The 14710-nt window shown below is 49.0% G+C and overlaps 1 protein-coding gene across 2 annotated transcripts in view; it reads right to left on the bottom strand.

Moving 5' to 3' along the window:
- Positions 1 to 14710, bottom strand: part of ZBTB40 (zinc finger and BTB domain containing 40) — a 948694-nt gene that overhangs the window by 604631 nt on the left and 329353 nt on the right. The window lies entirely within an intron of this gene.

Here is a 14710-nt window from a genome sequence, read left to right on the forward strand (position 1 = left end):
CACGCCACACACCGCTTCTCATTGTGCTCTAGAATGAGACAGGCGTTACACGTCCTGTGTTCGTCCTTCCAAGGATATATAACCCTACACTTAGGGCAGAATCTAAAAGGAGTCCTTTCCATAGCAAAAGGGAAGGATGACCAGACCAAAATGGAAAAGAGGGGAAAGGAGGAAAGACATACTAAACAATATGGCCACCCGGACCCCACTCTCCCTACTGTATAGGTCGGCCAGAGGGCCCGACCACGTGGAAAATCCGGCCGCTGGATCTTAGGCGCAGAAAAACACAGCCGTAGACGAATCCCCCGTAGTCTTCGTCGAAGATGTTCTTATTGGCGAAGTGACTTAACGGGGAATAAACTGACAATTCGGTAAAGATAAACAATGTCTCTAGTAAGAGCTCCGCTATAGGGTGACCAGTTATCTGGGTGGAAAAAAACAATCTGAGGGACCTCGGCGCGTGAGGGATTTTGGGTACTACACACATCACGATAGGGATAGTGTTACAGACATGCCTATGCCAACGTCCCCTTTCGGTCCCCGAAAGACAAGATGCAATACCCACGGTTACCACTGGATGTCGGACCATATGCACAGCATGTGATTCTAAGCAGATTAACAAGCATCAGAAACATTGTTATCAGAATGTGTCAGTGTTGAGAGTACATTCACCATAATTGAAATGCAGGGTATGGCTTTAAAAAAAAAAAAAATCTATATAAATTAAAAAGGTAAACTTGTTCCAAAGCTCACTGGACCCCCTTGTGGACCACAACATATCTAGGGGCAGGAAAGTACCCAAGAGGCCATTTCAGATGTCTTCCAGAGTAGGTTCATAGGTATAAAGGGGAAAAGTTAAAGAACCATCCACTTTAATGGAAGCAAGTCTTATTTACGCCACAGGTACGGATTCTTCGAGGAGCAACCCTAGGGAAGGCAAGATGATGTGACAAGGAAGTGTACCAAAAATCAGAGGATGGAACCTAAGACCCCAGAAAAAGTAATAGCAGAACAGGACCACCCCCAGTAGAACTCTATGGGAATTGGAGTTAAGACGTGCCTCCAAGAAATCTCTACGCTGTACCACAGGGACACCAGAGAATGTTTATCTCAAACATTCTACCCTCCTAGGAAACAAACGGTAGGTAATCATAGTGGTAGTTTCAGCAAAAACCGGTTCCAGCAGCATGAAACAAGCCATTGAGTAAACTGCTATTTTCCACAGGATTCGGTTGCAAAGGACTTAAACCCTGGGCCAACTATGATCTTGGCGACTAAGAAGAACAAAGAGTTGGACCTGGACCTGCAAGCCTGAATTGAAGAGTACAGTGAGGACCACCCTCTGCACACCAGCAGCCAAGTGGAGGATCCCAGCGAGATGCAGCAGTAAATGGCAGAGAAAACAGATGGGGAAAGGAGCACTCGACCCAGCAGATGTGGCGAGTCAAGAGTCTTTAGTAAGCCTGCACTGAACCTCCAGTAGCAACAAAAAAACTAATTAGAATATGTCCAAGCAACTTCATTTAGCAAGTGGAAAAAACTGGAACTGGCAGGAAAAGTCCAGGTCAGCAGACTTGCCACTAACAGGTTGAGGGGGAAAAGAAAGCAAAAAACAGAAGGAGAAGGACAAAGCCTAAATAGCCTTGCACAAAGGCACTGGCCAAATGTCAGTCAGCCAATCACAAAAAAAGGCTGGGGACAAAGGGTCAGATGGTTAGTCAGTAGGACTGCCACTTACTTTAGCCACCGTCACAGGAAGTGAGAGGGATAGCCCAAGGACCTACACTGGCCAAAACCAGTTAGGACCATTATGGAGACTAGCACTGTGGGTTCAAAAATAGCTTTTGTTGTCAGAAAGGCAATTTTAGCCTACACTGTGGTCACCTGGACAAAGGAAAGCCCTGAAACACAAAATGGTTGAGGGTAGAAGTTAAAAACCCGGTTGGTACTCCAATGGCTACCAAAAATGTATGTTGGGCTAACAATGCAGTAAAATGGCTTGCACCCCGGTGAAGGCCAACTAAAGTATAGCTGCCAAACTAAAACCTGGGTAGGGTGAAAAACCTACCTTGGGGCAAAAATGGGGAGAGGCACCACTGGTACTGGGCACCTTAGGGGCAACCCAACACCATACATAAGGACGGGGGACTTCAGGAGAAGTTCTTCTGGCCACCAAAAAGGTCAATGAACCACAAAAGACAGGGGGGAAGCAAACAGTTGAGGGCCCCACAAGTGGCCCTATAATACCCAAAATGGAATCTCTGGCTTAACATATTTGAACACATATAATCAATTGGCAGCATCCACTAAATCCAGCCCCATTAACCCCTTAACTGCCAGGCTACTATGCAATTCTATGCAAAAAGGATGAGCATACTCTTGGCACAGGGAGAAATGTCATAGGCAATAATTTACTTCCACCACAACAATCACGCTTTCGGTCAGGTTTCTTTACTGAAACTACACTTCTATCGGTTTCCTTTTCAATTCTTCACGCCCGTCATCTTAAACATTTTGTTAGATTCTTAGTGTTGCATTTGATCGTGCTGTTCATTTCATTTTGCTTTCTATCATCTATGGGGTTTTTCTGGTACCAGTCTTAAAGAAGGTTCCTTTTCTTCTCCCTGTGGTGTTCCTCAGGACTCTGTCCTTGTGACACTTTTTTTCCACTTTTTACACTTCATCTTAAGCTTCCTTAATCTCAGACTTTGGTTTTCAGGTTAATTTTTAGTTGATGACAGATTTAGTTTGAATTTCCTTCCATTATTGATTATTCACCAGTGACTTTCTTCCTTTTTTTCCCTCCGTCTTAATTCAAAGAAAACTGAAAATTCTATTTTTTCCTGCTACTTCTAGGATTTCTTCTCATTTCCTCTTTTTCTATACTTCATCTTCCTATTTCTTACCGGGCTCGTAATTTGGGTCATGTTTAATTCTTCTTTTTCACTGCAGCCTCGGATTGCAGCTGTGGTCCGAACATGTTTTCATCTCTTTAATATTAAATAAATCCACCACCTGCTTACTTCTGCATCAACTAAAGCTTTGCTGCAAACAATGGCTCTCTCTCGTCTTCACTATAGATTCTCTTTATTTAGGTCTCCCGAACTATGCTATTCTCCCAGTTATGTTCCCCATTCTGCTTTCCATGGTTAGGATCCAGTTTGGTGTAGCTTTCTCTTCTCGTCACACCCTATCTTGATCGTCTTAACTGATTGCAGATTCAGCAGCAATTTTAATATCAGTTTCTTTACTCTGTGTTTAAAAGTATCCACGCTCTTTCGCCTCCTTATCTTTATTGTCATGATGCCTACCTCCAAGGAGCCAGGTCCGACCCAGCAACCCCAGAGCAGGCATCATTTCCCCCAGGGGAGTGCCAGGGGAGTGCCAGCGGGCCCAAGCTGGGGCCCTTTGGACGCAGTCCTGGCGCCTTAGGCGCCAGGCTCATGTTTGACCCCTGTCCTGGCGCCTTAGGCGCCAGGCTCATAAAGCTAGACATGTGTTCAAGTGTTTTAATGTGCACTTATCTGATGCAGACCATGCTGCCACATCCAGGCCCTCTTGAGGCCTGAATGGAACTACTTTACCTGTGGGATTACTTTCCACACGGGTGTGGTCGGGGAAGGATACATACCTGATCAGAGTAAGAATGCACACTTGGAACTTCTTCCAAAGCTATTTAAACCACACCCGATCAGCAACTCACGCTTCGCGTTGTTCTGCTCCTCGCAGCTGGACGCTCAACGTGTCAGCTCCTGCTTCTGGACCTCAGCCACGCCGGTCAGAATCCTGGGTCACCTGCAAAGGGAGACAAAAGACCTTACCTGCTAAATCAGCGCCACAGAGACATCACACCGACGATCCTGAAAAGGAAGACAACATTTTAAAGGCATTTCGCTACGATCGCTGCAGCGCTGCATTTCACTCACCTTTCCTGGACGCCACCATCTTCAGCAGCGATCATCCGGATCCACAGCCACTTCCCAGAACCTAGAGAGAAAGACAAGAACAAGGTGAGAGAAGGAAGGGAATAGGAAAAGCTCAGTTTCCTTCTAAGTCTTACCTGTTGGGTCAATCCCATTTCATTTCGGGTCTTGCCGCTTCCAGGCATCCGGACCCCGGCCCCTAAGGGGAAAAAAGACAGACATTGAATGAGCGAATGCAAGACATTACCCGAGCGCTCATCCAGAACTTACCTGCCATTTACTGGAACTGCACGTCTCACTTCGGGTCAGCGCCATATCTCCGGCATTCCGAACCCCGGCCCCTAAGGGGAAAAAGACAATGAACATTATTAATAAGCTAGGACTTTTGGACTTGCAACAGAACTTTTACAGAGCCTTACCTGAATAGTCAAGCTTACCAGAACTCCCATCAATCCTCAATCCAGTGAAGTAACTGGGTTCAACGCGCCCCTGCATCAGAAGCAGGATGGAGAGCTCATCTTTCCTGACCCTAAGGTGAGACTTCACGGGGAATCGTGGAGGGTTGGAAGAGAGTGGGAGGCTTGAGCATAACTCAGTCAGTAGGTAATACTCCCTTTTCACGCACAGGGGAATATTCCTGCGAGCCGGAGAAGCCAGAGTAGAGGGGCCCTTCCTGTCCATCTTCAGAGTCCTGCGCTTCACCATTGAAGAAGCATCAGCACTCGAAGCCAGACCTGCGCCTCCGTGGGAATCAGGTGAGCATTACATTTATTCTCTAATCTCTAATATTCTTCAAGAAGAACAAGTTACTTACCAAACTGGTAACGTTCTTTCGACTAGATGTTCCTCCAATGGGTTCATCATCGGTGACATGTAATGTCCATGTCATAGAGGAATACGTTGGAAGACGCAATCCATTCTAAATATTTGCTCTGCATTACATTTTCTGTTTTCTGTTACTCGTCCCCTCCTGTGCCTCATGTTTTCGCCCTTTCAACTTCTTGCTCCTAAGCTATGGAACTCTATACTTCTTGATATCCATTCCTGTTCTTCCCTTGTCCACCATGTGGGATATTTTGACCCACTCAACTATGCTTCACTACATCACTTTGCTGCATTGGGCAGGAAACAGCACAAAATGGCAGTGCTGACCCCTTTACATGCCAAATTCTTGAAACTGCGTTTTGTCACAACCAGAAAATGGATGCACCACCCATTTCAGGTGGGGTGGAACAGAGTACTCACTGCAGGAGTATGCCAGTGTGCTCCGCAACATTTAACAGAGTGAAAGGAAAGAAGCAGCATTACTTTGCTGTACACCCAAAATGCCTCTTTAAAATGTCATATTTTCAACCTTCAAAGTGCTGTTTGGCGCTAATGTCATCAATTCCTCCTGAACCACCATGATCAAAAAGGCCCTGCAGGGCCCAGGATCATTCTTGAGTTTCAGAGGAACCGGGCCTCATTTGAATGACAGTCCCTATCAAAAGTATCTTTGGAAAAGCAAACCAGGGACTGAGTTTTCATTTTCCACGGGAAACGCAGCTATTTCTTTGCAACAAGTATCAAGAATCAGCTGTCCAGAGCAAGACTCTAAACAGATGCAGGATACATGTATCCATGCTGCAAACAACTCCAGCACTCAAGGAAAGGATTAGAGCTGGTCAAAGTGTGTATTTGCTGCAGAGGAAAACCAAATTTTAAGAAATAAGTTAAATGTGCTTATGCCTGAATGAAGAACAAAACCTCCTATTTTTTAAAGTATATTGTTGTGTAAAGGCTTGATTATTTAAGAAATGTAACAGGATTTGCTACTGTTAAAAATCCACCTATAAACCGTTTTGATTCCTAGGTTTCAGGCAAGATTCAAAATGAGAAAATATAAGTTAAATCCAGGATAAGTTGGTAAACTACATTAAAAAGAAATCTGCTCTGCAAGTTGCTAGCCCTGAGAAAGGGTGACACCTCAAACTGCTGGCACAGGAAAGGCTAATTGATAACTTGGAGGCTTTGAATATCCAGGACAATGCGGTTTTCCAAGTTGCATCAGACATTCGTCTTTGCCCCAGGCTAAGACAATAGCAGGCTAAGACTCTCACACCTTTCAAGTGGGAGGGGCAGGAAACTTCAGTCAAGGGAGAGGCCCCTCATTCTGCTTCAAAGGGATTGACATTTGCTTACACTTGGGAAAAAGAAGAAAAAAAACCTGACAAGTGACATTTGGTGTTTAAAAAGCCTATTTGTAACTGAACTTTAAAGACATTTAACTTTGCCACAACAATGAGCAAAAATATGAAAAATTGTAGTTTTAAATCTAATTTTATGCTCTTTCTGTGAAGACTTGGTAGGCCTCAGTACTGCATAAGGAACAGAAGTTATAAAGAATGACTGATTGCGCCGAAAGTATTAATGTTGGAAATATAACATTGTGTACACATATCCCAGGGGTAATTGCACATCTATGTACAAAATTGGGAAATGTTAGGTTTAATCTTTCATGGTTAAAATTGCCAAAATGTACCAGAAAGCCAAAACCAAGTCCTACAGACTTGGGATTTGGATTGAAATGTGACCCACAAAATATGTAACCTGTGTATCTGATTTTCTCAGAGGTTCTAAATGCATAAATATGTATTTGTGGGAAAGTTAGATTTTGGTGCTAGGGGAGGGTTCTAGACATTGTAAAAGTAACACCATAAATGACATCCTTTTCTGTCATCCAATCAGTGAAAAGCAAGGTGCTAACTGTGCTCTTGCCCAATCCTAGCATTAGGGGTATGGACAGTAAGCCGACCCCTGCCATATACTTTAGTGATGTCATTTGGCAGGATAAATAAGGGAACCTGACAGCACACAGACACAGATTCCCGACTTCTTCCTGATTTTATGCATGGCGTCCTGTTCCTGATTTCTTCATCCTTGATCCCGATTCCCGATTTCATTACAAAACCAAGGCCTATGCATTGCTGAACTCCTTTTTCAAATAGGCCTCAAACTCTAAAAATCCCAAAAACCCAAGGGAAGCATTCTGATCCAGCTGGCTTGCTACTACTAAATGCATGCCTGCTGCAAACTCGCCATCCCACTGATCTCCAGTCTCCAGAAGTGCAGTCCGGTGACCAGATTTGCCGAGCTGACCCTGTTCTACCAGATGTGCCCCGTTGTCATTGGTTAGACCCGATCTGTGTGATGACCCGAATCCTTGACGGTCTAAAATCCTAAATTAAAGTTGACTGTAAGTATTAATAGGAAGCATAGAAAATAATAGCATACCTTGCCTTGTTTTGGTTCTATCCCAATCTCTAAACCATCCTATCCTTACCTTAAGAACTTGTAACATTGTCACAACCATTCTTGAAACCTTGCCTTTGATTATTTGCGCTAGTGCCAACTTCTTGTCTTGTAAAATCCTAAACCCTTAATCCTCCCTAGGATAACCGGACTGGGTCCGCCAGCGCGGGTGCGGCGGTGCTGGGGTTGGTTCCACGGATCAAGCTTACTGTATTTCAATCTGGTAACCTAGCCTGTATGCCCTAATGTAGAGCATAACTATCCTTGTAAAAATTGATTTCCGTTTTCTTTTTCGCGCCTTTATTTTTCCAAAAACGCCTCATTCAACATTGCATAACTGTCAGTTTAATAGCTAGTGCTCTGGAGTATACCTAAGACCCATAGCTACATCCCAACCTAAAAACCGCACTTCGAATCAGTGCATTTTACCAGTTTTTCTTAAAAATCGTTTGGTTAATTTTAGGCATGAATCCGCATTTCTGCAAAGTTTTACACGTGTGATTTTCATTTTAAATTATTTCCAAACTTCTATTCGGATTTAAAGTGTTTACTTTTGCTCAAACTGTAGCTCATGATTGTTAGCATCTTTCCAATGTTGCTCCCATAGAAATGTATACTGAATTAAGGATTTTTGCACACTTTTCATTGTTTTGCTAAGCCATTTTCGAATGTCATTTCAAAAAGTGTAAGATTTCTAAATCCATTTTTCTCTCTTGTTTGGGGAGGGAAGGTTGTATTCTAATTCTGTTTACTGTTCTTTATTCCTGAATGCCGGCTACTTCCTCACATCTTTTTCGAATCGCTTATTTGTGGGTTGAGGAATATTGCAAGGGGGAAATCCTAACTGAAGTGCTATCCTTCCAAACAAGCCAAAAGTGTTATTTTCTTTGGTGTTTTCCTCCTGCGTTACTAAAAGTGAATTTAACTGCCTTACATACCTTCTTATCTGTTATTGTCACGACATTGGTGATTGCTGCTCCCTATTACAAAGTATATGTTTGATTTGAATTTTAAATAAATATTACCTTTACCAACCAGCCTGATTCCTGGTCGATTGTGACCTTGGGTATTTTGAGAAGGGGTGCGATAGAAGTGGTATATCACTCAGAATATTGAACCTATAGACGTAAAAAAAAAAGTGTGCGCTACATACTAGGCTGAGACCAGGGTGTATCGCCTGATTGAAATAATTAACAACCTGATCTTCTGTTGTCCTATAGTCTGCTTTTCCCTGATCCGTCATATGACTGAAGGAACAAGTTACTTACCTGTAACTGTTGTTCTCTAGCATGGGTCTGGCATGGATTCACATGCTCATGAATATTCCCAGTCGTCAGGCCGGGAATCCTCGGTAAAGAAAAAATCAGTATCAGTTTCGTTTCGTTTCCGATCTGTCTTTCTTAGTAGCAACCAATCACTGATCTCTGGGTCATATTGTCCCCAGCCAATGACGGTCTACCTAAACCCCTCCCCTGGCAGCCATCCTCAGATATGGTAGCACATAAAGTGGCAGTATAACCAAGTGAAGAGCCGCAGAGGGGAAGGAGGGAGGGTTCACATGTGAATCCATGCCATACCCATGCTGGAGAACAATAGTTACAGGTAAGTAACTTGTTCCTTCTCCAGCATGGGGTCTGGCATGGATTCACATGCTCATGAATATAAGAATACATAGCAGTATATACATGCACAACCACGGGAGGTGCCAACAGGCTGAACATTAAGCAATACAACAACTCAACATTAAGCAACTCTTACCTCCTCACCAGGCTCACCTTAAGCGAACAGGTTGCTCAGCACTGCTTGGCCGACCCTGGACTCCTCCCTGGAGTCCCGATCGACGCAGTAGAATCTTGTGAAGGTGTGCGTCGACCTCCACGTAGCAGCCCTGCAGATGTCCAGCAGGGGCACACCAGACAGGAACGCCGTGGTAGCAGCGATCGCTCTGGTCGAATGGGCTCTCGGACGGCCGGGCAGTGGTCTGTTTGCCAACCGGTGACAGTGCATGATGCAGCCGGAGAGCCATCTGGAAATGGAAGCCTTCGAGAGAGCCTCCCCTTGATTCACAGGCCCAAAGTTCACAAACAGCTGTGATGTCTTCCGAAAACTCTTTGTGCGGTACACGTAGGGACTTCAGCGCTCTAGCCACATCCAGCGAGTGCAAAGTCCTCTCGGCCGGAGACGAAGGCGACGGGAAGAAAACTGGCAACACCAAGGGCTCGTTGAGGTGGAAGTCCGACGGCACCTTGGGCATAAAGGAGGGGTGCGTCCTCAGCACCACCCTTGTGTCGTGAAAAGCCAAGTATGGGGCCTTGCAAGATAGGTCCTGGATCTCTCCCACTCGTCGTGCGGAGGTGATGGCCACAAGAAATGCTGTCTTCCACGACAGGAACTTCAACGGCGCCGAATGATAGGCTCGAATGGGGCACCCATGAGCCTGGTCAGCACCACGTTGAGCTCCCACGCCAGGGCAGGGGCCTTCCCTTCATAAATTCCTTCACCAGAAGATGAGACCACAAGGACGCCCGTCCTGTAGTTCTGGTGTATCGGGAAATGGCAGCCAGATGTATCTTGATGGAGGCGTGAGCCAGTCCAGCTTTGGCCAGCGACAGTAGGTACGGCAACACTTGAGGGGCTGTAATCCGCAGACGGTTAATCTTCTGTGCACGGCACCAGACAGAACCTCTTCCACTTATGTCCATAGCATTTGAGAGTTGAGGACGCCCTGGCTTTTGCAAGAACCTCTCTGCAGTCAGCCGGAATATCGTATCCTCCAAACTCTAGTGCTGCAGGAGCCAAGCCTGCAAGTTCAGCGTCTCCGGGTCGTGATGGAGATTGGCGCCTCCTTCTCTGGAGAGAAGATCTGCGTCAGTCGCCAGCTTGATAGGTGGGGACGCTGACAAGTCCAGAAGGTCCGGGAACCAGATCGGTCTCGGCCACGCCAGTGCAACGAGGATCATCCTGCACCTGGACCTCTTGAGCTGGTTGATGAGACGGAGCAGCAACGGCAACGGAGAGAACGCGTACAGGAACAGGCCGTCCCAAGGGAACGAGAAAGCATCGCCCATGCTCCTCGGTTGTGCGAACCTGCTGGCGAACCTCTGGCACTTGGAGTTCGTCGCCGTTGCAAACAGGTTGATCTGGGGTTTGCCCCACCGTTGAAAGAGCCGATCCACCTGGTCCTGGTGTAGTTCCCACTCGTGGCACGAGCGCAGCTCCCTGCTGAGTGAGTCGGCGACGGTGTTTTTTATTCCTGCCAGGTGGAAGGGAACCAGAAACATCCCCTGGGCGACGGCCCAGTGCCACAGATCCTGGGCCTTCTTGGGTAGGGCTGCGGATCTGGTGCCTCCCTGCTTCCGGATGTAGAAAATCATGGTGGTGTGGTCGGTGAAGATCCTCACCACTTTGTCCTTGAGGGACGGAAGGAACGATTTGAGCGCCCAGAACACGGCTCGTAGCTCCAGGATGTTGATGTGAAGAGACCTTTCCTCCGGGTGCCAGAGGCCTCTTGCGTGGAGATCTCCGGTGTGGGCCCCCCATCCCTCAAGGGAGGCATCCGTCGTTACCGTCTCCTGATATGCCGGGGCCTGAAAGTCCATGCCTGCCACAAGGTGCGCACAGGCACCCCAGCATAGAATCGCCCGACGGAACTCCTCATCGAGCGGGATCCTGTCTTCGAAGCTGCCCGCCGCTTGAATCCAGTGGGCGTCGAGGAAGTCTTGCAGCAGACGCATCTGAAGTCTGCAAAGGGGCACCAAGTAGATGCATGAGGACATCATTCCGAGGAGGGACTTGATGGACCTCACTCTGGCCACATCCGTGGCTAACAGGCGCTGCACCTTGCCCAAAATGGCCTTCGTCCTTTCTTCTGACGGAGATGCCAATCGCTTCACTGTATCGAGCTTTGCTCCCAGAAACAGTGCCACCTGCGACGGGACCAGATGGGATTTGGGGTAGTTGATGGCGAATCCCAGCTCCATGAGCAGGCGGACGGTCCTCGCTGTGTGTTCGATGGCGAGTTCTCTTGACCTTGCACGGATTAGCCAATCGTCCAGGTAGGGGTAGACGTGGATCCCTTGCAGGCGCAGCCGCGCCGCCACAGGTGCGAGGCACTTGGTGAACACCCTGGGTGCCGACTTTAATCCGAACGGCAGGGCTCTGAATTGGTAGTGACGCCCCTGGACTACGAATCCGAGGAACTTTCTGTGCTCTTTTAGAATGGGGATGTGGAAGTAAGCATCCTCCAGGTCCAGTGACGATAGGAAGTCGCTCTCCTCCAGCTGTCCCAGCACGTGCTGGAGGGTGTCCATCCTGAATTTCTGTGCCTTGATGTACTTGTTCAACCGACGCAGGACCAGGATGGGGCGCCAACCGCCTGTCTTCTTTCTGACGAGGAAGTATCTTGAGTCCCCGGGGCCTCTTGGGGACGAGCTCCATGGCACCCTTCTTGAGCATCGCCCTTACCTCCAACAGCAGTTGAGGGACGTGATTCTCCTTCCTGGCCACGGGAGGAATGCAAGGACACTTCTTTTGAAATTCCAGCGAGTATCCGCGGGCCAGGGTGTCCAGCACCCAACGGTTGGTGGAGATGGACTCCCACACGCTGACAAACTTCGTCAGCCGGCCTCCCACCGGGATGCTTCGGTGGAGGCCCAACGCTACAGCCGGTTCAGTCAAGCGGGAAGAGGCCTTGCCGCCTTGGCCTACTTGCCGACGGCGGTGAGACCCTCCTTGCTTGCCGCGGCCTCTGTAGGCCTCCTGGGACGAAGAGCGGGCCGCCTGGCGGTAAGTAGAAAAGCCACCGCTGGATCCCTTGGAGGCTCCCTGTCTGCCTCCAGCGCTCCGAAAGGGCCGCCATTGCTGAAGGACTCCTAGGGCCCGGGCTGTTTCCGTGTCTGTCTTGATGGCCTGAAGGGACTCATCCACCGTCTTTCCAAACAGGTTGTTGCCGTTGAACGGCATGTCCAACACTCTGGTCTGGACGTCCTGGTGAAAGTCCGTCGCCTTGAGCCATCCTCGTCGTCGAGGCAAACCCCGTTGCCTAGTTGGCGAAATCCGGTATCGGCAATGTCCGTTGCCACCGTTATGGCGTGATCAGACGCCACCTCACCTTCCTGCAGAATCTGTAGGGCCGCCGCCCTATTGTCGTCCGGTAGGAAGTCTAGCAGAGGAGTTATCTTGAACCAAAGCTCCCTGTCGTAACAGGCCACAATCCCTAAGGCATTGGTCGCCTTAATCCTCGTCGCCACCGACGAGATGACTCGTCGTCCCATGGAGTCTAACTTCTTGCCCTCGCTGTCTGTTCTTGGCCACTACCGAGACGACAGAGTCCGGCGTGGGCTGGGCCCTGAGGCACAAGGGGGCGGCATCAGGGACCCGGTACTTCTTCTCGTACCTGTCCCTCTTGGCGGGTGTCGTGGAAGGGTTCTTGAGGATAGCCAGCCCCTCGTCCCAGATGTCGTCGAGCAACAGCACCGCGAGGACCGTCTTTCTCTTGGCCTCTCGTCGTTGGTAAAGAAAACCCTCCTTTTTCTGTTCCTCAGGGCAGAGCTGGAAGAGCTTGGATGCCCTGGCTATCATGACGTGAAAAGAGCCAATTTCGTCTGGCGGAGAGGCCCGAGGGGGGGGGGGGTTGATGTGGGATGTCCGTTGTGTCATCGCCGTCGTCGTCTGTCCCCGTCGCTGTATCCGTCGCCGTATCGTCCCGAGGGTCCGGCGAGGGGGATGAGGGGTCCACAGGCCTCACGGGCACGAAGGGCGGAGCAGGGTGGACCCTCCTCCACTTGTTCGGAGGGCTTCCCGACGGGCCTGGTTCTGGATCCTCCGTCTGGGTCCGTGGTAACCTCATCCTTATCTCAGTACATAAGGATTGGATCGCCAACCAAATGGCTGCCGAGCTATCCTGGGGCTCGGTTAATGGCTGCGACGGACGGGATGGCTGCTCCACTGGGCCCTCGTCGTCGCCATCTTCGATCACATCAGCGGAACCTTCCCCTGGGATCGAACCTTCTCGAACCTCTCGTTGAGGCCTTCCACGGTTTCCACCGGATCCTCCTCATAGGCTGAATCTGAGTCCATAATGGCCACCGCCCCTCCCCTCTTTTTCCGCTGGGGTCTTCACGGGGGTCTTAACGCCCGTCTGGAAAGAGGATTCCCTTTGTGGTGGCAGGGAAACTCTGGGCCCCGAGGCCGCCTCCACTGGCGTAGTCTCTGCCGGCTCCACCAGGGCCGCTGCAACAACCACGATAAAGGCCTTTGCCGGGTGGATCAAGGCCCTCACCACCTTATGTGCGTCCTGGGCCTTTGCTTGTGGGGGGGGGAGGGTCGTCGCCTCGCTCCACCTCGGCTCCCTTCGAGATCGACCGGGGCCTCTCCAGAAGCTTACCCGGGTTCTCGGACTTCCTCTTCCACGAACCAGAGCGCTGGCTCGTGGTTGATCGTGCCGGGGAAGTCGTGCCCTGCCTAGCAGCCGAGGAGCCTGACCTTTCGGCGCTCCCGGTGCCCGCGGACTCACGGTGCTTGGCCTTCTGTTGGACCCCCGTCGCCGGGGCGCCCTCACAGGACTTAGAAGACCGCTCTGACTTTTTCTTCGCCTTCTCACCTGCTGTGCCCTTCTCCAGCCAGGCGGCGAGGCGGGAACAACGATCTTGCTTGGTCCATTCCGACAGGTTCTTGCAGAACGCACAGTCCTTCTCCAAGTGCGTCTTGTCCTAATGAAGGCAGTAGAGGCATCTCGAATGCTCGTCCTCCTTGAAAACATTTTGCAATCCGCATCCTGGGCAGCTCCTGAACAGCTTGGATCCGGGCGTCGAGCTTCCCTTGTCCTGGGTCATGTCCTTTGAGTTAGGCCACAGATCTTCTGGAATCCTCCAAGAAGCGTAACTCGACGAAAACTTCACCCTTGAGGGGCGTAGAAACGGTGGAGCTTGAGGCTCCATTAACCGAAAAAATGAGAAGAATCCCCTGAAAAAAGCGCAAAAACCCAGTAAAAGCTTGAGAGCTAAAACACAAGGACTCCCAACACTTGAACGTGCGGTAAAAATCTGAGGATGGCTGCCAGGGGAGGGGCTTAGGTAGAAGGCAGTCATTGGCTGGGGGCAGTATGACCCAGAGATCAGTGATTGGTTGCTACTAAGAAAGATAGATCAGAAACAAAACTGATACAGTTTTTTTCTTTACCGAGGATTCCCGGCCTGACGACGGGGAATATTCATGAGCATGTGAATCCATGCCAGACCCCATGCTGGAGAATACTCTGATCATGCTGGATTTTCCCTCATCTGTTCAATGTTGATGTACTGTGATTGTTTGATAAAAGCGATATATAATCAACACTAAAATAAATAAATGAGGTTTACATTTCATCTCCTCCCTGGCACCGAGGACCCAAGTGGCTTCCTTCTTTTCTTCCAATTAGTTGGCCCACGCAACCACATTGTAGCTTTCCTTTTCATCACCTAATTACCATAAACAGCGACAAGGTGTAGCAGAACAGT

This window comes from Ambystoma mexicanum, chromosome 8 (assembly GCF_040938575.1).
Source record: "Ambystoma mexicanum isolate Mex_15411 chromosome 8, UKY_AmexF1_1, whole genome shotgun sequence".
Lineage (NCBI taxonomy): Eukaryota > Metazoa > Chordata > Amphibia > Caudata > Ambystomatidae > Ambystoma > Ambystoma mexicanum.